We start from the raw sequence: 24,846 nt of genomic DNA on the forward strand, positions 1-24,846 counted from the left end.
CATTCTAAAACAAGTACTGTAGTAGCATTTTTTAAAAGTTTGATGAAGGCCTAACTAAAAATTTTCAGAAAAAAAGTTCCATGAATGATGTATAAAAAGTTTTGAGACCATTTTTAAAGACCAGATCACGAACAAACAATCCATTAACGTGACTGGAAGAACGTTTGTTCATAACTTCGAGAGAACCTTGGCAGAACGTTCCCTATTAGCTGGGTATGGACCCCTGTGGTTTTTCAGCCAAGCGTGGCGATTCTCTTTAGGAGACGTTGACTCACGCGGCCTCGCCTCTCGACAGATCCTGAAATACACAGAGAAACGGTCGTTAAAGCGCCTTATTTTTGAACTAAGGTCAGGAAATCCCTTCAGGGGCCTTCCGTTGGGTCTGAGACCTGCGGCCACCCTAACACGGGTAATCCATGCGGCGTAGATCGCATTCTGATTCAATGTCTCCCAGAAACTGTGGTTTGGGTGGTGGAAAGCGTTTCAGAGAGTTTCAAATGTGCTTTTTCCTCCAAAAGGCCTCCAAATAAAGCACCTGGACTCCAGATAAGCTCCGTTTCCAAAGATAAGTTTCGTTTCCGTAATGTTCTTCTCAGGCATGTTTCGATTAAGTATCGACTTTGTCTCAGATGTTTTTCTGACATTGTATGAGCATTAGTTTCATGTGTCCTTCAACGGAAGAAATACTCTTGGGAATGTGTGTTAACGCCACATCCTTTTGATTTCCTGAGTCCTTCACAGAAAAATCAGTTCACAGGCTTTCATGGACAACCTAGGAGACAGCGCTCATGAAGTCGGTCGGTCGGTCATGAATGTGATTTTCATGTCGAAACTCATGCATCTGAAAAGCCCTCACAGTTCACCATGCCTACAGACTCTAGATGCATTAAGCGGGCGAGCGCGTGTGTGTTTGCGGCTCTGTTGCCCCAGACAGGACAGGGGCCTTGGGGTCAGAAACACAGGCCTCATTTAGGAAGTGGTTCATGACCAGCCTGGAAACTATTAACTGGGCTGGTCTCAATGCCACGCCAATGTTAGACCAATTCCACTACCGGACCAGACGGGATCTGCAGCGCGTTTTCTGTGCTAATTTTTGGGTGTGAAATCTGCTAAATTATGAACATGATGCAATGCGATTTCAGAATTCACATTTTTGTCAATATAGAACTGTTCACAATCCACATTTATTCAGAGGAGCTTTACAGAAAGTCATGATGTGAAATCTTAATATCTTATAGTCGCATATAGCAGATTAGAGCTGGACAATAATATACTTTGCTTTATTGCTTTGTATCATTGCAAAATGTAGAGATTTGCTATCGCCCTACCCGAGTATACTGTATATATGCAGATAAAGTTGACCAACTTTATATAAAGAGCTGGCCAATAATATAGAAACATATAGTTGAGTTGATTTGCTATATATTATAGCATCTATATATCGTTTTATATGTGATATAGTTAAAATTTGCCACAAAATAACCAATCACGCAGATAAAAATTTGTTAAATAGCATTTAGTTGTCACCAAATCAAAATTGCAGTAGCTGATGCCAATACAATTAAAATTTCAGGATTTTTGATACCAGTTTGAATACCACAAAAGCTTTTTAATAATCCTTTATTTAAAAAAAAATATTATTAATGTACATATTAACAAACTTTCACATTAAGTCCTCACCTATTTGGACATTTTCACCAACTTTTGTATGTTTATTGTGCTAATCTAGCTGACCTTTCTCCTTTGCTGGTAATATTAACAGCTGTCGTTTGGTTCCTATAACTCTTTCCTGACACCCCATTTTTTTCTCCGTATCGTAAACTTCACCGCAATGGCTGATACTCAGGGAAGTTCCTCTCTCTCCCTCTCCAAAATCTTTTTTTAACCCCTCGGCCACACAGTAACGTGTTTTCCTGATACGCGTGTGGTGAGCGTGCGTAAGACCTGACCTTTTTTTTCTCTGGAAATGCTCGTAGTGTGTAGTGCGAGGAAAAAGTGAACAGCACTGCTGACTTACACAACGCTGTGTTTTAAAGGCCACGCTGGATGATGCTGCCAACTTACAAATGACTTCTCACCTGAATCTCCTGAAAACTTGTCAGGAACAGGTCTAGGTCACATTTCACCCTCGAGTTTATTGCATACAGGAAAATAAAGCCTATTTTTTTAGGACAATTTAGAAGTTTTTGTTGTACATTTTACATGTTTAAAAAAATAAAGCCTATTATTTCTTGTACTGAATTTAAAGGTGCATTATTTAACTTATTTATTTTCAAAATTAGGTCAATATATCATTAATCCTTCTTCCAAAACATGTTTTTGTCTTACCCTGCTGATTCACTCTGGTAAGCCTGTTATAAGTGTTTATATTTTTTTCATATAAAATGAGAAATTATGTCATATCGTATCATATATATCATATCATATATGTCATATTATGTCATATAATTATGTAAATAGAGTAAAGTTGCTCCAACTGCTTTGTCGTGTGTCTAAATGATTCGTTGAAATTAATAAAAAATGTTATTGTAAGTGGTTGCATTCAATTGATTTTATCTACATTTAAACAAATGCATTAAGTTGAACTAAAATTGATTAAGTTCAACTTAATGCATTTGTTTAAATGTAGATTAAATCAATTGATTGCAACTACTTACGATAAAAAAAGATTCATTTCAACAAATAATTTTTTTCTGAGGGGCAGAGGTTAGTTGAGTGTGTGTGTGTGTGTGTGTTTGGAAGAGGTTAGTTGTCACAGTCAGTGAGAAAGGTTGACATTGAGCCGCTAAATCTCCAGCCTCCGGAGAATCACCCGTTTAAACAGAGAACGAGACAGAGCTCGTAATAAAACAAGAATCAACATTAGCTTGGCTTTTCAGAGATTAAAACTAAAGGGTTGAAATGTTGTAAAGGCGGCGTGGAGATGATGGTGTTTTTATTACTGTTTTATTGAACAGATAAATTGCCATATGTTGCTCTTCACTGTAAGGCATTATCTATTGTGAAGGTGATTTCATTATGGTTTGTTGTAACTGTGCTGGAATTTATTCTCAAGGAAGTACCGCATTTATTAATGGGTAAAGCTACAGTAACTAGTCATCTTGAGACCATTTCCATCTAAACAGGCTATATAAGCCTAGCAGTTAATGTTTTATGATCTGTAGGATAACCATCTTCATCCATACAGTCACGCAGATCCAAACCACAACCAAAACAATGTTCTTCTGCAAAATGCATGCAGTTTTGAGGGCCGAGAGTAATCCAGGGATAGGCGAAGAATTTGGCCCGCAAAGCGAAAGCGGCACTCGGCGACTACATCGGCCTAGTGGCGGATAACAGTTCTTCTGTATATTTCCACGTTGCTGACATGTTCGCGGTATGAGACCTGGGGCCCTATTTTAGCGATCTAAGCGCATACTCTAAAGCGCAGGGCACAAGTTCACTTAGGGCGAGTCCGAATCCACTTTTGCTAGTTAAACGATGGGAAAAATGGTCGGTGTTCCCGGCGCATGGTCTAAAATGGTTGTCCCTACTCTCTTAATGAGTAATGTGTGTGGTAAAACCATAACTTTATGTACACAATAATAATCTTTTACATTGTAATCCTTTTATTTTAAATATTTGGCATGTTTGTGTGTTGCTGTGCGTCCCTGTGTGTGTAATAAGCAGAGTGTACGCGCGGTGTGGACCCGCCTATAGGCGCACATTAGTCAAGTCAAGTCATCTTCATTTATATAGCGCTTTTAACAATGTAGATTGTTTCAAAGCAGCTTTACAGAGATAAACGTATGATTTAAGGTAACAGAGATTGTTTTGGCTTTATAGCGGTTCTTTAATAAAGTTATTTTCCAGCTAAAGTTAGTTTTGATTGATTCGCTTCCGTCGCAACGATCATTTGTTATTAAATTAGGGGCCGCTAAGACGACACCACTCTCTACACAGACTTTAAACGCGAACCTGTGAGAAACGCTGATGGCGTTCACATGCGCATTAAGAACTGGTTCTATAGTTATGTGCGTTTGAATATATGTGCGCAGGTTTGGAATTCCCTACAAACCAAGCCTAGATTGGTTTACATAACTAACACGCTCTACATTACTAACACGCTCTTTAAATAACAAAAAAAAATTGCGCCATTGACTTTAGACCAGGGTTCAGTTGGTCAATGGTTCAGTCTATTTCTGCTGCCTCAAAATAGCAACGTGCCAACAATGCGCCAGAACACACCTCGTTTTCAGACCAGCAACCCATGGGCCACAAATGGGCGCAAATGCATTTGCTATTTAAACAACGTGGCACAGGACGTGAAAATGAAAACTGCGTCGGGCTGAAACTACTGTCGCAGAAAACACTTGCGTCGTGCTTGGCGCTGCATTGCGCCGGGTGTAAGATAGGGCCCCCGGAGTTTTTCCCGATGACGTTGTTGAAAGACGTTTGGTGATGCTTGCCGATGATTTCCAGGGCTCACTCGCATAGATGGCCGTGGGAATGACGATAAAATTTAGAAGTTGGATTTTTGTTCCTAAGGAGATTGCATTTGACGTCCAGATCGGCTGTAGTCTCTATAACCATTGTGATCCAAGTCGACTTGCATGTATAATATACATTTCTAACGTTTTTGTACCATCGTCTTACGCCTCAGTTATGGTAATGTTCTGTAGTGGTCCTTCATCCTTACTTAGAATTTTATTTTTTACGCCACCTCGTAAAAACACTACGTTTTCTTGTGAGATTATGTTGTTTGTGTTACAGATTATTGTAGTGAATAGTACAACGGTAGTATGACAGTATTACTTGCATTTTTTTTGGTGTTGCTTTCCTGCATTATAGTAATGAGATCGTGTTTTTTTTTGCTTTATATTTGATGGTTTTTGATTAGATTTTTCTGCTTTTAACTAACAACAATGACATTTATTTCCACATTATGGTAACAAGAATGAGATTTGGCTTTGCTTTATAGTAATATTTTACACCAATGAGAAAGATTCTTATGCATTACAGTGAGAATTTTATCTTTTTATGAAAATAATCTCACAATGCATAAAAAAAAAAAGAATGTTCTTTCTTTTAGCCTTTTTTTTCTTGAATTTAGGGTGAAAAATTACGCAGATTCATGAGGAGAAATTTTGCAAGAACTTTTAGTTGCACCATTTTCACTTTCAGGTAAAACGGCATTTCTTTATCTTAACATTTTCCACCAAACATAAACGCTGCCTGTCAGAGCGCTTGGAGAGAAACTTGTCGTCGCATCTGTTCCCGAACTGAAGCTCCGGTGGAGCCGGGTCTCTTTTAGCAAGGGCTCCTCTCAGCTTCGTCCCTTTTGTGCCGTCTGAGTGGGTCTCTCCATTCACGTCTAACAGCGGGATAATAGCCTTCTCATTCTCAACCCCCATCCCAAGCCTCCTCCCGTCCAATTCCCCACTCTAATTACGTTCCCTTGGAGCAGAAGAAGAGAAGGAGGGGGAAAACAACGCAGAAAAAAAACGCAAGACTCTTCATTCATCCAACCCCTGCGCATTGTTTTGGAACAACAAACTGTGAACCCCGCATTCAGCCACTAGAAAGAGGCGCAACGGTCAAAAGCGCTGGAGAGCCGGACCAGCGTTTCCCGTGATTCGCTGAGGGTCCGAGACTCTGATGAGGTGGAGGTTTAATCCCCGCTGTGCCGGTTAATGGAGGTCTCCTCGGGGAAGCATTAGGTCCTCGTGTGGGAATCAAAAGCCACTCAACAATAACGTAATCAGCGTGTTTTCACTGTGAAAAAGCTTTTTAGACAACACCCCTCTCTGAGTCCCCACAAAACCCTTTCAGACGACCCGTTTCTACGAGTCGGATTAATTCGATGTGTTTTGTAGCCCCTGCTGCTTGAAGGATGAAGCAGAGGTCTGAAGAGATGAGGACACCCACTGTTTGAACCCGTCATGCATACGCGAACATAGTGCCATCCTCTACAACCGGCTTTGGCACGTTTTCCTTCCTGGCATCCTGAAAAATGCGTCACCGGCAGACACATTTCCGCCAAGAATCATGTACAAATCGCTCATGAAATTTTGATACAGGACAGAAATGGAAATCTCTGACGACGTTGAGTGACCCTGCAGGAAGTGAATGTCATTAAGGATGAATGAAATATTGCAGGTTTTCACGGTGTTTTTTTTTCACGGCCAAATGTTAGTGTGCTAGGAACTAGGGCTGTTAAACGATTAATCGCGATTAATCGCATCCAAAATAAAAGTTTGTGTTTACATAATTTATGTCTGTGTACGGTGTATAATTATTTTCTATATATAAATACACACACATGCATGTATATATTTAAGAAATATTTGCATGTATATACTGTGTATATATATTTAAATTATATATAATTTATATTATATATAAATATTTTATATATAAATAACACATTTTCTTAAATATATATATGCATGTGTGTGTATTTATATATAGAAAATAATTATACTCCGTACACAGACATAAATTATGTAAACACAAACTTTTATTTTGGATGCGATTAATCGCGATTAATCGTTTGACAGCCCTACTAGGAACGCTCTGGATAGGTTCTCTGAAAGTTATGAACAAACGTTCTCAGTTACGTTAGTAGAATGTTTGTTCAAAGTTATATTGTCTTTAATAATGTTCTAAAAACGTTAGCATTAAAAGCATTAGCATTTTTTTCAGAAACTTAATAGTTGGATGTTCCTCAAACGTTTTTTATTTTTATTTTTGTTTTACTACTTGTTTCAGAACTTTCAGAGAACATTCAAAAGAAACATTCCCCATAATGTTTCCCCATTCCCCAAATGGAATGTTCCATTGACGTTCACATAACCAAGAACATTTTTAATTTTTTTTTTTTTTTTTACTTGACATTTTGAACGCTCAGAGAACATTCCGAATCGGAACATTGGCACAATGTTCTTCTTAGAACATATTTTTGTTAGCTGGGATTAAAAGTTGATGTGTAAAATAAAGGTTAACTAACAGTAAAGGTCGATTTAAACCAAAAACTGAAAACGATAAAGATGTCGTTCTAATTCTGATTCCATATCACAACTATAACAATAATTGCACAGGAATCAGCTGATGAACGATAAAAATATCGACAGCCAATCAGAATCCATCCTGCTTTAAAGAGTTTAAAGAGCGTCAAAACTGTAGCGCGCACTTATTATAAACAACGATATTGTGCATTGGTGTGGATGCTAATTTAATTATCGTTATAGTTTTCAACGAGTTGGCAGATGAACAACATTTTGCATCACGATTTGAGTAATGTTATAGTTACAGTTATCGTCATTGGTGTGAACAGGCCTTGAGAGTATGCTATATGTCCAAAATTTTGTATTGCGTATGATTGATTAAATATGACCGCAACGTATTGAGATTTAGTCATTTTTGCTGGAAATTGTGTCCAATGTAGGAAGGTTTTATATAAAATGGTGGTTATGTGGACTATTTTTTGGATAATTCAATGAATTAAATGCTTAATTATTTTCTCTTGTTGCTTACAGAAACCAAAAGATTAAAGGGGACATATCATGCTAAATCCACTTTTTTAGCCCTTAAATGCATTTTGTTGTATATTTGGAGTGTTTAAAAGTACAGAAAAGTTGAAATTATTCTCTTCAGGTGCTTCGTTGATATCTTTATATTCTGTTTTGGCCTTATTTTTCAACCTGTTCAGATTTTTCTGTTATCTATGACGTTTTGTGAACTATTACGTCACAGTATTTGCAGCGGAACTGCCAAATAAGGACATTGACTTCCAGCCCAACACTTCGAGCAATCCTCCATTTTTATTTCTCGCTGCAATTTTGTAGTCCAAGCTAAAAGATGCAGAAGTTACGAGATGGTAAGTTAAAATGTTCGGTTGTTGGATGTAGTAACCCACACGCTTCATTACACCGTCTAATGTAGATGAACTGCTGCGCTTGTGACAGGGCGCATGTTTAACTGAAAGAACGAGCAGAGAGAGAGAGACCCGGTCGCGCGCACGCTCTCTCTCTCTCTTCGGAGCCAGGCGAAAGTGTAAACAAGACACCGTCTCCAAACTAGACGCTGTCTTGCTCTCTGTCCCTCGCACATATTAATCAAAATAAATCGACACGGTGGTAAAAGGTCGGAAGACCAAAGTTTCATGTGTAAATACAGTAACACACCATTGCGATACATCCATATGAAGACGTTGTTCTGCAGGTTCGTCGTCTTAATTTTCATCTCGCTCCGGCTCCGACTCTGGCTCGAACATGTAAGGCTGGCTGGACAAGTCTTCCGTTGTTGACATTTTGTTAATAACGTGTGAATAAAAAGTTTCTGTGCCGCTATAATCGTATCTCTGCTATCAAACTACAAAAATGGCCGAACGGGGTGGAGTTGAACCGAGTGTCACCTGGAGAGAGGGCGGGGTATGAAGTGTCTCAATTGTATTTAAAGAGACACGCACCAAAACGAGTTGCTGCAGACGCACATCAGAAAAGGGGTAGAAAAGGGGCCTGTGGAGCTATAATAATGAGGAATTCAGACCCAAGCATTGCATTTCTGCTTTATATAGACTACAAATGTATGATTTATATGTTAAAAGGAACGATTTAAAAGCATGATATGTCTCCTTTAAGAAAAAAAACAAATTTGTCAATGAAAATAAATGATAGTTGCTCAAATCTCGCAGTTTGATGGTTGTTGTGAATTCCTCACGGCTCTCTTTATTTATGCTCGGAGACATTCACGGAAATCCATTTGTGTGAAATACTTTTCCTGCAAAATTCTCTCTAAAAATCACAACTTTTTTCTCGATGTTTCTCGCTTGTCGCTTCCTAAATCCCAGCGTTTTCATTCATCATATTCACATGTGCAAATAAACAGCTGCCAGGCTGAGCTCTGACCAGTGTTAAAGCACGTCACCTTCTTGCAGACAAATGTAGTGGATGCTTTCAATTAGGTAATCTGACACAACATTTTCCCGGCTGTTTCCAATAACAGATGACGGGCCGTCACGTTCACCGCTGAAACATCATTCAAGTGAAGACTCGTCTTCAAACATTAAAACCAGCCTTTCAAATGTAAACTAACATAATCAAGATGGATCTGCCTTTTGGAACAAACAATAAAACCAAAGGCATTTCATGAATTGGAGGTCGGGATGGTTTCAAAACAGTCGTACAACCCAAACACACAGGCTGACGTCCAGACAAAAGCTCAGGACGAATCGAACGTTTGTTTCAGGTTATCAGTTGATCGTCTAAAGCCCTGAGCAAACATTACACAAATAACCTGTGACCTACAATTCAAAACAAATGTGTTTAATCGCCGTTTCATAGAAATAAAACACTGGGGTGGAACAATGCAAAAAATATATAAAGTAATAATAACTTAATTAATGCTTATGAGACAATCTTTTGAGGCTAATTGCCAATAAAATTTAATAAAGGCATGTTTGCACAAACTATCTAGTCTGGAACATTTTGTTCCTTTTAATATTTTGTGTCTGAATGAGATTTTTCTTGGCTCTGTTTGGAATAGATTACTAGTCTTACATTTTTTTTAATGCAACGATACAAATTTTTAAACGGTACCGCTGTCACATGACCGACCGGCCACTGTTGATATTGTAATGTAAAATGTTAAAAAATAAAATATCATATTAGATGAAACACTTACTTTATTAAAAGGTAAATCTGATTTAATTCATAGATTGCATTGATTACAAGTTTACGATGTATACTTCAATTCTACTGTATTTAGATTTAATTATGAGATTAACCATGTTGTATATATATAAACATATTTTAAATATACTTTTAAAATATTTATTTATGTATTTTGTTTATTTATTTATGTATTCATCCATTTACGTATTTATATATCATGCCTTTACTCTCAATGCTGATTATTCAGATATTGCAATACATAAATAAAACAAAAACTTAAATTATATGTTTTAAATAATAAGTTGAAGTACTAAAATTACTAAAACTGAAATAAAAATGCTAAGCTAAGTAGCAAAATTGAAAAGAGTAAAAAACTTTAAATCCTGTAACAAAATTACTAAAACTTAAACTAAGATTAAAATGAAAACTGAAAATAATAATAAATAATAAAAGTATTCTTCTTTGGATATGCTTAATGCATAAATGAATATAAATTATATTACATTAACATTGTTTAGTATGCTTTTCCAAATTCAGCCCATCTCTTGCTACACAGAAATCTGAAAGTGAGCAAATTGACCTTTGACCCTCAAGAGAAATATACATTAGGAGGAGTGTTATAATCTGTGCTGGCAGCTCGAAGCGTCCCGTATGACACACACACAGCTCTCTCCATAACTGTGTTCACACCTTTGAGTATTACCTCAGACATTATGCTTTATGAATATCAATTCATCTTCTATCAATGTTCAACTCCCTTGCATTCCTGACCGCCTCCCTTCGCATGTGGAAATTAACCCTGTGCTTGTGTTTAAACAGACACCATAACATCTACTCATGCAGACGTCTGAGACCCCATCGACTATCTTCATCATTTTATTTTATTTTATTTTATTTTATTTTATTTTATTTTATTTTATTTTATTTAGTTTTATTTTATTTTGTTTTATTTTGTTTTATTTTATTATTTTATTTTATTTATTTTAAGAATTTTTAACATTTAAAATATTTAATATTTTCTTTTATATATCATTTTAATATTTTTTTATAATTTTTTATAATAATAATTAAATATCATTATACTTATTCATTATTATTATTATTATTATTAATTCTTATTAATTCTTAATTATTATTATTATTATTATTAAGTATTTTATTTTGTTTTATTTTATTTTATTTTATTTATTTTAAGAATTTTTAACATTTAAAATATTTAATATTTTCTTTTATATATCATTTTAAATATTTTTATTTTTTTATAATAATAATAATTAAATATTATACTTATTCATTATTATTATTATTATTAATTCTTACATTTCAAATGTTAAATTCAACATTATTAAATCTAATATTCGTATCAAGCCTACTAACAGATGGCTTCAGATTAGTATGTGCATGTATGAGACACAATTTATGAAAATAGCCCCTGACGAAAAAAGTGTGTCTGTGTGTGTTTGTGTCAGTGTCAGAGAGTGTGTGTCAGAGAGTGTGTGTCAGAGAGTGTGTGTCAGAGAGTGTGTGTCAGAGAGTGTGTGTCAGAGAGTGTGTGTCAGAGAGTGTGTGTGTGTGTGTGTGTGTGTGTGTGTGTGTGTGTCAGAGAGTGTGTGTGTGTGTGTCAGAGAGTGTGTGTGTGTGTGTGTGTGTGTGTGTGTCAGAGAGTGTGTGTCTGTGTGTCTGTGTGTGTGTGTGTGTGTGTGTGTGTGTGTGTGTGTGTGTGTGTCTGTGTGTGTGTCTGTGTGTGTGTCTGTGTGTGTGTCTGTGTCAGAGCGTGTGTCTCTGTGTCTGTGTGTGTCAGAGTGTGTGTGTCTCTGTGTCTGTTTGTCTCTGTCTGTGTGTGTCAGAGTGTGTGTCTGTGTATGTGCGTGTGAGAGAGAGAGAGACCGAGTGTGTGTGCTTTTGTTCAAGTGTGAGTACAGAATGTTCACCAAACTCTTCCACCACCCTGAATTCTTCCACTGGTTAAATATTACCCACTCCTGACCCGGAGCTTCACCCTTCATACACAAGCAGAACAAAATGAACTTCTCGAACACCAAAGAAACAGAATCAGGACGGCCGGACGAACCTCAAAGAACAAACCACAATGAAAAGCGTCAGTCTTTGCAAGAGGAAATCACACTCTGTATAAACACAACGTAAAGCTGCAAATGAGTCACAGCAGGACGGACTCAAGAGTTGAATCAGTTCATTAAAATACAGAAATGCTCTTAATTGTATTTAATCTGAGCTTTTAGTGTACTTCAAAACCAGTATATATAATATTAATGAAATAAAAGATCACTTAAGTGTGCCTTATGACACTTTCTTTTTCCCGCAAGGTGTATTTCATTTAAAAATGAATAATCATGATGTTTTTTCCCTCGCAGATCACAAAAGCTGAAGCCTTACAGGACTGAATCGACGACACCAAGGTGAGTAAACAATGGCATTTTCACTTCAAATCTGGCAGTGATCTAAGAGATGTCATTTAGGCATCGTGATGAGTAAATATGGCATCCGAACCGAAACGTTTCAGCGTTTATCCTAATGGCAGTCGAGCGTTTTCAAAGCAGGCTTGTTTTTCTAATTAAATGTTGGCAAAAGGTGAAGTTCCTGAACTCCCCGTCGACCAAAATAAAAACAAAACAGCTGTGCCCCGCCATGCAGACCGAACCACGCCAGACTGTAGCGAACCGCAGGACGCTTTTCTCACGGCACGCCACGCAGGGGTCAGAGGTCACTGAGCTTCAAACCAGACTTACAGAGCGAGAAATGAATCTTTCGTGGACGTAATTTACAGGCGCTCCCTGAGGTCGTTGCGTTTGCATTTGTGATTTATTTGAGAAAAGGCAATAAGAGCGCTGTCGTTTTGTGTAGTAGATCAATATCCTATATTTGCTTTTCTTCCGAGAACAAAACTGCGGGTCATCAAAAGCGCACCAGGATCATTTCTGGGAGGGGGGGGGGGGGGGATCGCGAGTCGGGAAGGCTTGCCAAGAAAACGGCATCGGCTTAATTGCTAATTATACGTTTCAAACGGACAGAGCGAAAGAAAAATATTTTATCATGCAAAGGCTCATGCAGCGGACCGCAAAGTCAGAAAATAAATAAAAATAATTTCCTAAACATCGTAAAACGCACATGGCACGAGGCCTCAGAACAACTAACAGATCTGAAATGTGTCGTGGCAGGGAGTGGAAAGAGAGGAAAAACATCCTCCGGTTCTGCCAGGACAAACATCAGCGGCAAGCCCAACCTCACAATCTCATATTATTTGTGTCAGACCAAACATGCATCAAAAAATTCAGCAAACCGCATTTCATATTGCACTGGATTGAATGCGAAAGCGATACCTTTCCCACAACAAGAGCATGCAAATCACAAGCATTAATGCAAACAATTTCATTTGGGATGTAGATTGTGTTCAAAAAACTGCATAAATATGCAACATTTGACATGAAAGTGTTAAAAAAGAAGAAATTGATACTTTTATACTGCAAGGATATAATAATCTGTGGGGTGACACATCTTATATGACATCTTAGGACATAATAAGTAATGGTAGTTAACATGATTATATAGTTAATGTCATTTTATTATTTGCATTATACATTGTTTTTGATGATGCCGATGGATGTGACCCTGGATGACAAAACCAGTCACATGGGTCAATTTTTGGAAATTGAGATTTATACATCATCTAAAAACTGACGTATGGTTTATGATTGGACAATATTTGGCCGAAAATCTGGAATCTGAGGGTGCAAAAAAATCTAAACATTGAGAAAATCGGCTTTAAAGTTGTGCATTTATGTTGGCGATTGTGCTGCATTCACTCACAAAAATAAATGTTTTATATATTTACGGTAGGAAATTTGCAAAATATCTTCATGGAACATGATCTTTACTTAATATCCTAATGATTTTTGGCATAAAAGAAAAGTCGATAATTTTGACGCATACAATGTATTGTCGGCTATTGCCACAAATATACCCGTGCGACTCGTGATCCAGGGTCACATATTGAATGTTCAGCTCACCTTTAGATGCAGGTGTATCGTTTGTCTCGTTCACTGTAGCTAAAGGAAGCCCTTTGTCTAGACAGCACGTCCTAGCACACATTTAACCCCTCGATGAAGTGTACACAGTCTGTCCAAAACCTTTTAAACGCCGCCATCCGTCACCACTCCTTCTTTGTTGTAAAGTAATGAATGGGAGGCATGTGATGAACATCTCCAAAAAGGTCTAAAATGGCTCCCGAAAGCTTCAATACACAGTCATCTTCATGCACACGTCTCGATTTGAATTAATGTGTTGCATGAGCCATTTACACTGTCAACCAATTATGATTTTGTTTACGTCTTGTAACTTGTTGCATGCATGTAAATAGCAAAAATGCATGAGATCACATGTAAATTTGGGCCATTACTGTATATTATAATTGTATTTGATTTCAGATAAATTATCCTACATTTCTGGTTGCATGTTCATTAAGTCATTTTAATGCAACAATCTGAAATCATCACTTTAGCTAGTGAATGGATATGTTATGATTAATATGCATTTCATTGTTTGTTTGTTTTTGTTTTGTTTGTTTGTTTTGCTTCAGTATGCATATTTTATGTTAGACATCAAATCAGTGTTATTTCAATATTATGTATGTGCTATTATAGTATATTTTGAATTAGGTTTTAATTTTATATTTCAGTGGTTTAGTAATTTTGCTATGCATTCGTTTTTTTAATATATTTCTGTTTAGCTTTATTTTAATTTCAGCTTTAGTACTTACTTTTATTTCAGTTAGTTGCAAAAAACAACATTTCTAACTTTTCTTAAACTTTTTATAAGTTTAAGTTTTCATCTAATATTTTATTTTATCATTATTTCAATTACCGAAAGCATTTTTAATGGCTTTAGTTTACAATAACAACACTTCACAACACTAGAGCCATTCCGTTGCATTGAAAGTTAGGTCTTGTTTGATGACCTTGTTTAAAAGTAAATCATTTATTACAAGAATCAATTTAGCATAAACGCATAAACATCTCCAAGTTCATTTGTAAGTTAACTGATTGACAGAACCGGTGACATTTCTCCAGCAGCGCCTGTCCATCCAGTACCCAGCATGCATTGCGGCTTGACCTCCCCTCGCTTTGAACAAAACTATGTTCTAAGAGCGTTTAAGTTAAATGTTTTAAATTGTTTTTTCGAACATTAAAGGAACATTCTATTTTGCAAACATTATGGGAATGTTACTTTTGAATGCTCTCTAAACATTCCGAAACCAGTAGTAACATTTAAAAAAATGTCACACGAATACATTTAAAAAAAAAAAAAAATGTATAAATAATGTTTTTGTGCTAACTATTTGAGAACATTATTAAAGACCAGATAACACTGACAGAACGTTACTGGAACGTTTGCTCATAACTTTGAGAGAACCTTTGCCATAAAGTTTGCATGAGAAACATTGTTTATGTCTGTTAAAAAAAAAAACACAGAAACACACACAACATGGATATTAAGGCAGAATCTGCTGAAAACAAATCTTAAGTCAGCAAAGAGTTGGATCGGCAACAAAGCTGGAATTTCTGGAATTCGGCAATGCTAAAAATCAAACACTCAATGTTCTGAAAAGCTTGACCCGCACAAAACGCATGGAAAAGAAATGTCCAAATGAAACATTCTCCTAAAAGGCTGGAAAACGTGAAGAAACTCCCCTATAAATGGCATTTCACCTGCCGTCTGTGGGAAAGCTCCTGTGGTGCGTTGAGTTAGCGCACGGTTGGCTACGCGAGCGCGTTTGCCAAGTAAAGCCGTGAGTCATGAAGCCACTGGGATGTTAAACACATTGGCCGTTTCCTGCTGAGTCACAGCGCTCGTTTAGTCATTATGCTGTGATTAGCGGCGCTGCTAAATGGATAAGTGAGAAGCAGTAGCGAGAATGAAGGCTCGCTCCACACCACTTCAATTTGACAGCTGATGGTTTTCAGTAAAAAGATGAATTGTGTGAGAAATTGCACATTGCAGAGGGGGATTTAGTGGTAGAAACAAGGCCAGTGAACTATAAACCAAGTGCAAAAGTTTGCATCTATGCCAACTCAAATGGCAATGTTTAGCAACCGTACAATAAAAGCAGGCATAACGGTAACAAACAAGCCTGCATAACACTTACATATCTTAACTAGTAAAAAACAACATTATAATGTAATTTTACAGTGAAATCTGCAACTGCAATCAACTATAATAAACCCATTTCACACACTTTTCCTATTTAATTATATCAAATTGGCTCTGATTTGACCTCAGCTGCAAAGCATGCTGGGTAACCACAGTACACACAAAGTCAAAAGAGACTTTACTTTTGTTACATGTGAAAAATGCCACAAAAATAAATCAGTAAATTGCTGAATAAATGCTATTTTTGTACTGCAAAAAACGAAGAAATCCTTAACACCAACACTAAAAATCATTCTATCAGATCAAATCAACTGTAATGAAACGTTCCTGTCAGAACACATTCAGATGATGCCAATATTTTATTGTATGTTAATTTACCTTGAGAGGGAAAAACATACTTTGTATGGTAAATAGTTAAGAATCCAATTGAAATTTCAGAAAAGGCACCGGTTTAATAGAATTAAACTATGTTAGCAATACATGAACCAATGAAAAACCTGGAAAACTCAAGTTGGTTAATAAATATTTGTCATCCAGTCAACAGTAACAGACTTTGTGTCTCAGATATAGTTCCTCCGCATGTGTCTTGAAAAGAAAGTCGTTTCGCAGCAACAGCCGGTGTGTAAATCCACAGGCTTGACCGGCACCGGTGGTGTGAAGATCCTCAAACACAAGCAGGTTTACACTCGACAAAGCAAACACAAGAGCCCAGCATCTCTCCAGCAGAGCCTGACGTAAACACTCGTCCTGACAGAAATCTCTCTATTCAACAATGATGGAGTTTGTGTGAAAATAAATCATCGAAAAAGGGGTTTGTTTGTTTAAAAATCATATAAATGTATGAGATTTTGAGGTGGGCCTTTGACCCCACAGACACACATTATTGGTACAAATACTTGAGCTAAAAAAAATTTTTTTTATAATTTACTTTTTAGTCACTATAGTTAAGTTTGCTCTATTTTCGGTCCATTTTGATAAATAAAAGAATTTAATTTTGTTCAATAAATATACTGTCATTAAAATATGATCATTTTAAAAACACAGAAACAAAATACAGAGCTTAAATTCACTGAAAATCTTTGTGATGTGCTGGAGGAGACTTTACAGAGTGATGGACAATACAAGATCTGGAGGAAAAATTATGGAAGCTTGTTTCCACCACAAAATAAAAAAGGTAATTGCAACTTTTTATCTCACAATTTTACATCAGAATTGCGTAATATAAAGTTGCATTTGCGAGTAATAAAGTCAGAATTGCAAACTTTTTTTGTCAGAATTGCATGTTTGTATTTTGCAATTCTGACTTTATAACACGCAATTGGGAGATAGAAAGTCAGAATTGTGAGATATAAACAATTCTGAGGAAAAAAATCTTTAAAATTGGACTTTATAACTTGCAATTGCAAGCTTATATTTCACAATTCTGAGAAAAGATGCCAGAATTGCATTGCAGTTTTATTTCTCACAATTCTGACTTTATATCACGCAATTCTGACATTGTATCTTGCAATTCTGAGAAATAAAGTCAGAACTGTGAGATATACACTCGCAATTGTGAGATAAAAAGTCACAATTATCTTTTAAAATGTTTTATTCTGTGGTGGAAACAAACATTGATGCACCTCTTGATGAAAATAAATGCTGTGATATTATATCCATCAAGAGGTGCATATATTTCTGGTCAGTACTATATTTTGACACCATTAGTAAAAATATATAATTTGATTTGATTTAGTCTTTAATTTAGAGTGAGAAATGGTTTATATTGTAATCATTTATCTCTTTTTTTCTAGTGATCCATGGCGGATTTGGGACTGAATCGGGACGGGCGGCTCTGGCATGCACAGGTGCGCACCTTAATTACACAAGTCACCTCGCTCAGGTTAGATATTATCCCATATCAAACAGCCCATTGAAAAGAGACTGAGATCAAAACGACTGCCGTGTGTGTGCGCTGTGGGAGTTTTGATTAAGAAAGACACATGCATTGATCTCCCAGATTAAAGACAGGAAGTTACAATGGCAGTTTGTTATGCCAAGTTTGAAGTCCTGCCAGAGAGTCCGGCTCACCTCGGCAACGGGCTCAATGTGGCCTGTGTGGATGAATACGGTGTCTGGGTAGGGTCAAAGAGTCGAGATGAACTTTACTCTAGTCAAAGACAACATCTATCAGATCTCCGCTGGAACTGTGGGAACGCGTTTTCAAAGGTGCAGACTGGCAGAAAATAATCTTTCTGGGTCATTTTGTCATCTTGTTATGTGCTGTTGCCATTTTTATTGTTATTAATTTCAAATCTTTATATATAACTTTAATTCAACTTTATTTCAGTTTTATGGTGTTGCTATGCAGTTGATAGGGTGTTCTAGATGGTTTTGCATGTCCTGAAGTGTTCTGTGCATTTTTAGTACATTACTATATGGTTGCTAGGGTGTTTCTATGGTGTTCTAGGTGGTTGCCAGGGTGGTGTGGTTTCTATGGTGATGTTCTCCCATTCCTAAGGTGTCCTATGCATTGTTGTGTAGTTGCTAGGGTGTTTCTATGGTGTTCTAGGTGGTTTCCAGGGTGGTGTGGTTTCTCTGGTGGTGTTCTCCCATTCCTAAGGTGTCCTATGCATTGTTGTGTAGTTGCTAGGGTGTTTCTGTGGTGTTCTAGGTGGTTACCAGGATGTTGTTTTGCACTTCCTAAAGTGTTCTATGTATTTTAGTACATTGTTGTGTAGTTGCTAGGGTGTTTCTATGGTGTTCTAGGTGGTTACCAGGATGTTGTTTTGCACTTCCTAAAGTGTTCTATGTATTTTAGTACATTGTTGTGTAGTTGCTAGGGTGTTTCTATGGTGTTCTAGGTGGTTGCCAGGATGTTGTTTTACACTTCCTAAAGTGTTCTATGTATTTTAGTACATTGTTGTGTAGTTGCTAGGGTGCTTCTATGGTGTTCTAGGTGGTTACCAGGATGTTGTTTTGCACTTCCTAAAGTGTTCTATGTATTTTAGTACATTACTATATGGTTGCTAGTGTGTTTCTATGGTGTTCTAGGTGGTTGCCAGGGTGGTGTGGTTTCTATGGTGGTGTTCTCCCATTCCTAAGGTGTCCTATGCATTGTTGTGTAGTTGCTAGGGTGTTTCTATGGTGTTCTAGGTGGTTACCAGGACGTTGTTTTGCACTTCCTAAAGTGTTCTATGTATTTTAGTACATTACTATATGGTTGCTAGGGTGTTTCTATGGTGTTCTAGGTGGTTGCCAGGATGTTGTTTTACACTTCCTAAAGTGTTCTATGTATTTTAGTACATTACTATATGGTTGCTAGGGTGTTTCTATGGTGTTCTAGGTGGTTGCCAGGGTGGTGTGGTTTCTATGGTGGTGTTCTCCCATTCCTAAGGTGTCCTATGCATTGTTGTGTAGTTGCTAGGGTGTTGCTAGGTGGTTACCAGGATGTTGTTTTGCACTTCCTAAAGTGTTCTATGTGTTTTAGTGCATTGTTGTGGCACTTTGGTCAAACTTGGTTGTTTTAAAATGTGCTTTATAAATATAAACAAGGAATGAATGAATGATTCGTGAAAATTCATGAGTGAATGAATTTTACACTAATTAAACTTCTTGCTTAACTACTATTTAGGCAGAGCACCAATTTGAAGAGAATCTTGGATATTCTTATATCTCAGGATCTGAATAAAAACACATCTGGTTTGCAATGTCCACAATAACACAAGAAAACACTTTAAGTATGATGATCATCTGGACAGTGCTCTATGCATTTGCAAAATCATGAAAATATGCTTTACAAAACCAGTTCCAGGACACCTGCTGATTGGCTGGTGTTCTCAGTGGTCCCGGACTCTATAAAGACGTTTCTGGGTGCAGTGGCAGCGACTCGTCACGCAGGAAACCGTGATTACGCTCTGGTTTGTGGAATAGCAATTATGTGAACAGTGGCCTGTAATCTGTGGGATTTCCATGATACAATGTGTGTGTGTGTGTGTGTGTGTGTGTGTGTGTGCGGGGGCACACAAGAGATGGAAACACTCTCGCTTTTCCTTCTGCTTGGGCACAGCAGTGGTCCGTGACACATTAGAGAGCTTCATATTTCCTGTGGCAGGTTCCAAAACGGTGAAACAGTGGCAGTGACAAATCATATTTGCATACAGACCCCAGTTAGTTCACAGACACACAGTAGATCAACCAGAAAACCTTTACAGTTTGCAAATACACGTGTGCTGCAGACACACACTGTGACAAACTCTAGATCGTGATTCAGTGCTGTTATTCTTCAGGAACACTAAAACTATTAAAAATAGTTTTATGGAACTGAAATAAAAGAATAAAAAAAAGAATATTAGATTATAATCAATACATATGAGCAAAACGATTACAATATATAACATGATATACACAAAAATAAAGAATTCATTCATTCTTAAAAGCCACAGTAAATAAGTGAGTTTTAAGCTTATAATATAAGCAAATAATACATACCATTCAAAAGTTTGAGCTTAATAAGAAATTAATACTTTTATTTAGTAAGGATGCATTAAATTAATCATAAGTGATTGTAGAGGGTTTTAAATTGTTAAAAAAGATTCTATTTCAAGTAAATGCTGTTCTTTTAGAACTTTCTATTTATCAAAGAATCCTGGAAAGAAATGTATCATGGTTTCCACGATAATATGAAACTGCACAACTGTTTTGAACATTGATAATAATCATAAATGTTTATTGAGCAGCAAATCATCATATTAGAATGATTTCTGAAGGATCATGTGACTCTGAAGACTGGAGTAATGATGCTGAAAATTCAGCTTTGATCACAGGAATAAATGACATTTTAACATACTGTATATTCACATAAAAACAGATATTTTAAATTGTAATTATATTTCACAATATTACTGTTTTACTGTATCTGTTTGGCAATGGCGGAGTCAGTGCTACAGAAATCACAAGTACGAATGTTTAGATGTACAGGTAGGTCAGATGACATGTATTGAATTTCAAACTACATTTAAAAGCAAAAACGATCCTGTTTTTTTTTTGTTTTTTTTTGCACAGGATCCATTTGTGCCAGATACTGTATCTGTTAAAGAAATGGAAATGGCTAACAGTGTTAATGTGGCTGTCCAAATGGCTTTTGCCCTGTGGAGCTCCAAACAGCCAAATGCAGACCGACAGGAGGTGATAACCCGTCCTGATAATCACGTCAGCTTTGACTGATGCGTTCATTTGCTCGATAAGGATTTGGAAGGGAGGAACGGAGAGGGGGGGGGGATGAGGGTTAGAGGATGAGGGTTTGGTGAGGTTTTAGACACGAGGAGGAAATAGGATGATGTGAAGAGGAAAATATACTCATAAGGAGACGTGGATGTGATGATACCATAAAGGACAAATGTGTTTTAGTATATTACTGTGTGGTTGCTAGGGTGTTGCTATGGTATCCTAAATGGTTGTTGGGGTTTTCTGCAGTTCCTAAGGTGATTTGATTGTTTTTCTAATGTGTTGCTAGGGTGTTCTAAGTGGTTTCCACTTCTAAGTTTGTTTTTAACCTATTGCTATGCGGTTGGTAGGGTGTAGCTATGGTGGTGTCCTATTTGGTTGCCATTCCTAAGGTGTTTTGAGTGTTTTATTACATTGCTGTGTGGTTCCTAAGGTGTTGCTAGGGTGTTCTAAGTGGTTTCCACTTCTAAGTGTTTTTAACCTATTGCTATGTGGTTGATAGGGTGTTGCTGTGGTGTCCTAGGGGAGTTTCTGCAGTTCCTATGGTGTTTTGAGTCTTTTAGTACATTGCTGTGTGGTTCCTAAGGTGTTGCTAGGGTGTTCTAACGTTTAAGTGATTTCCAGGGAGATTTTTTTTTTGTACCTTATAAGATGTTCTAAGTGTTTTTAACCTACTGCTATGTGGTTGCTATGGTGTTGCTATGGTATCATATATGTTCAACAGGGTTTTCTGCAGTTACCAAGGTGTTTTGAGTGTTTTTAGCACATTGCTATGTGGTTTCTAAGGTGTTGCTATGGTGTTCTAGGTGGTTGTCAGGGGTTTCTGCAGTTCCTAAGGCGTTTTGAATGGTTTATCACATTTTAACATTCTAAGGTGTTGCTATGGTGTTCTTAGTGATTCCCACGGTGTTGTTTAGCACTTTCTAAGGTGTTGCTAGTAATTTTTTTAATTCTCACTTCTGAATATTTAGTTTGGTCATGTGAACCAAATGTATTTAGTAGCACTGACATGAAACTTAGCGTGGTATGTGTGTTGAATTTGAATATGACCGTGAATAAGATTTGATTAATTTTATATCTTGCAATACCATTACCATTGTATTTGCATTTTAAGGTTTGCATACCACAATACTAACATGACACCTAGATACCATCCCAGTCATGTGTGTGTTGATGTGAGAGAAAGACAGTGGAAGGTCAAGCCAATAATATTCTCCAGTCCTGTGTGAGATTAGATTCCAGGCATTCTGTAGGAATCTCCCACAATGTGATCAATCTCTCTCTCTCTCTCACTCTCTCTCTCTCTCTCTCACTCTCTCACTCTTTCTCTCTCTCTCTCACACACACACACACACACACACACACACACACACACACACACACACACACACACACACACACACACACACACACACGTACATCTCTGTCCATCCATTAAAAAGTCAAATGTGCCCCCTGGACTGATCTCCTGTAAGACACTATAAACAAAGATGATACATCAGAGATTTCACAGATGGGTGGATGTGGATGTTTAAAGATCTAGACTAATAATCATAAGGTTGTATCTTACGGTGTAAGGGTGCTTATGTGGTTTCCAGGTTGGTGTTCTGCACTTCCTAGGGTGTTCTATGTTTTTAGTACCTATGTGGTTGCTAGGGTGTTGCTATGTAGTTGTTACAGTGTCTTTGATGGTTTCCAATGTGTTGTTTCGCACTTCCTAAAGTGTTCTATGTGTTTTTAGTACATTACTATGTGGTTGCTAGGGTGTTTATTTTGTGTTCTGCCGTTCCTACGTTTTTTGTTGTTGTATTTTAACGTATTTCTATGTAGTTGCTATGGTGTTGATAATGTGGTGGTGAGGGTGTTCTAAGTGGTTTCCAGGGTTTTGTTCTGCTTAGGTGTTTTATGTGCTTTTTGTACATTGCTGTGTGGTTTCTAGGGTGTTTCTATGGTCTTCTACGTGATTGCTGGAGTGTTTTGCGGTTCCTAGGGTGTTTAGGTGTTGTTTAGCATATTTCGATGTGGTTGTTAGGGTGTTGCTATGGTCTTCTATGTGGTTGCCAGGGTGTTTTGCGGTTCCTAGGGTGTTTAGGTGTTGTTTAGCATATTTCGATGTGGTTGTTAGGGTGTTGCTATGGTCTTCTATGTGGTTGCCAGGGTGTTTTGCGGTTCCTAGGGTGTTTAGGTGTTGTTTAGCATATTTCGATGTGGTTGTTAGGGTGTTGCTATGGTCTTCTATGTGGTTGCCAGGGTGTTTTGCGGTTCCTAGGGTGTTTAGGTGTTGTTTAGCATATTTCGATGTGGTTGTTAGGGTGTTGCTATGGTCTTCTATGTGGTTGCCAGGGTGTTTTGCAGTTCCTAGGGTGTTTAGGTGTTTTTAGCATATTTCTATGTGGTTGCTAGGGTGTTGCTATGCAGTTGTTATGTTGTTTCTTGATGGTGTCCATGGTGTAGTTCTGTACTTTCTAAGGTGTTTTATGTGCTTTTTGTACATTTCTGTGTGGTTTCTAGGGTGTTGCTATGGTGCTCTGTGTGGTTGTCAGGGTGTTCTGTGGCTCCTAGGGTGTTTTAAGTGTTAAGCATATTTCTACGTGGTTGCTTGGGTGTTTTAGGTGATTTTCCATGGTGTTGTTCAGGCACTTTCTAAGGTGTTCTGTTTTAGTTTATTGCTGTGTGGTTGCTAGGGTGTTGCTATGGTGACGTTCCACATGGTTTTTAGGATTTTTCTCTAAAGCTTATGAGATGTTCTCTGTTTTTGTTTTTGTTTTTTTTTGTTCTTGTTTATTTGTTAGTTTATAAATCACTAACTTTTTTGTTTTTTTGAGGTTTGTTCACATCACTTACACTAAGTATGATCATATAAGTATGCTTGACTTGGCAACCACCACTAAATATAATCAATCATTTTGAGTCTGTGTTGAACAGAAGGTGTAAATGAGTTGAAGAGCTCAAACCCAACACTGACATCTAGTGTCTCTGGTCTCATCAGCACTGCTAATAAATCCCACAGATGCTCATTGAAGAAGGGACCCAGAGATGATGACTCTTACTTTGACCAGTAAGAATCCACCTAGCAACCTTTCAGACCTCCTTAGTAACCACATAGTAACATCCTGGCAACCATCCACAACATCCTGACGACAGGTTTTGCCCAAGCAAGTACCACTCAGATTTTCTTTAAGATGTAGTTGGAGTCAAAACGTTCTTGCTTTCCCACACATACAATCTCTGTTACTTTCTGCTTTGAAACAGTCTATATAGTTAAAAGTGCTATATAAATGAAGGTGACTTAACTTGACATACACTACACAATTTGATAGTTTTATTCAGAAATAATTTATATCTTATGTCATTTTGCTTCTCAAGCACATTTATCATGATTTAAGAAAACATATTTTGTATATATTTTCATATATTTGTACAGGTAAACAAGAGAAAAATACTGAGGAAGAGCATTTTTTTGCAGTGCACACAGGTTGTGTCCCAGTGGAAAAGAGACTGATAATCATCTAAGTAAATTCCAGCTCCGCTTAGAGGTGAAGAAAGGAGTGACACGCCAAATAAACAGCCAGAAACTGCGAGGAACACACACACACACGCGCGCGTGCACGCACACACTCGCATACACTCTCACTATCACACACACTCGCACACACACACACTCGCATACACTCTCACTATCACACACACTCGCACACACACTCACACACTATCGCATATACTTACACTCTTACACACATTCACACACACACACACACACACACACACACTTACAGTACACTCTCACACACATACACACATGCGCACACACTAACTCACGCAC

General features: G+C 37.3%; 1 protein-coding gene and 1 long non-coding RNA gene across 2 annotated transcripts in view; one reads left to right on the forward strand and one right to left on the reverse strand.

The window, feature by feature from the left end:
- The window catches only part of avpr1aa (arginine vasopressin receptor 1Aa), a 675,329-nt gene that overhangs the window by 370,753 nt on the left and 279,730 nt on the right, over positions 1 to 24,846 (reverse strand). The gene's annotated exons all lie outside the window — the stretch shown is intronic.
- The window catches only part of LOC307151130, a 45,893-nt gene that overhangs the window by 13,519 nt on the left and 7,528 nt on the right, over positions 1 to 24,846 (forward strand). Inside the window, exons 3-4 of the long non-coding RNA XR_013819827.1 lie at positions 12,026 to 12,070; positions 17,612 to 17,665. This is a non-coding gene — a long non-coding RNA (uncharacterized lncRNA). The remainder of the gene's footprint in view (positions 1 to 12,025; positions 12,071 to 17,611; positions 17,666 to 24,846) is intronic.

Source organism: Squalius cephalus (assembly GCF_949319135.1).
Source record: "Squalius cephalus genome assembly, chromosome: 23".
Taxonomy (NCBI): domain Eukaryota; kingdom Metazoa; phylum Chordata; class Actinopteri; order Cypriniformes; family Leuciscidae; genus Squalius; species Squalius cephalus.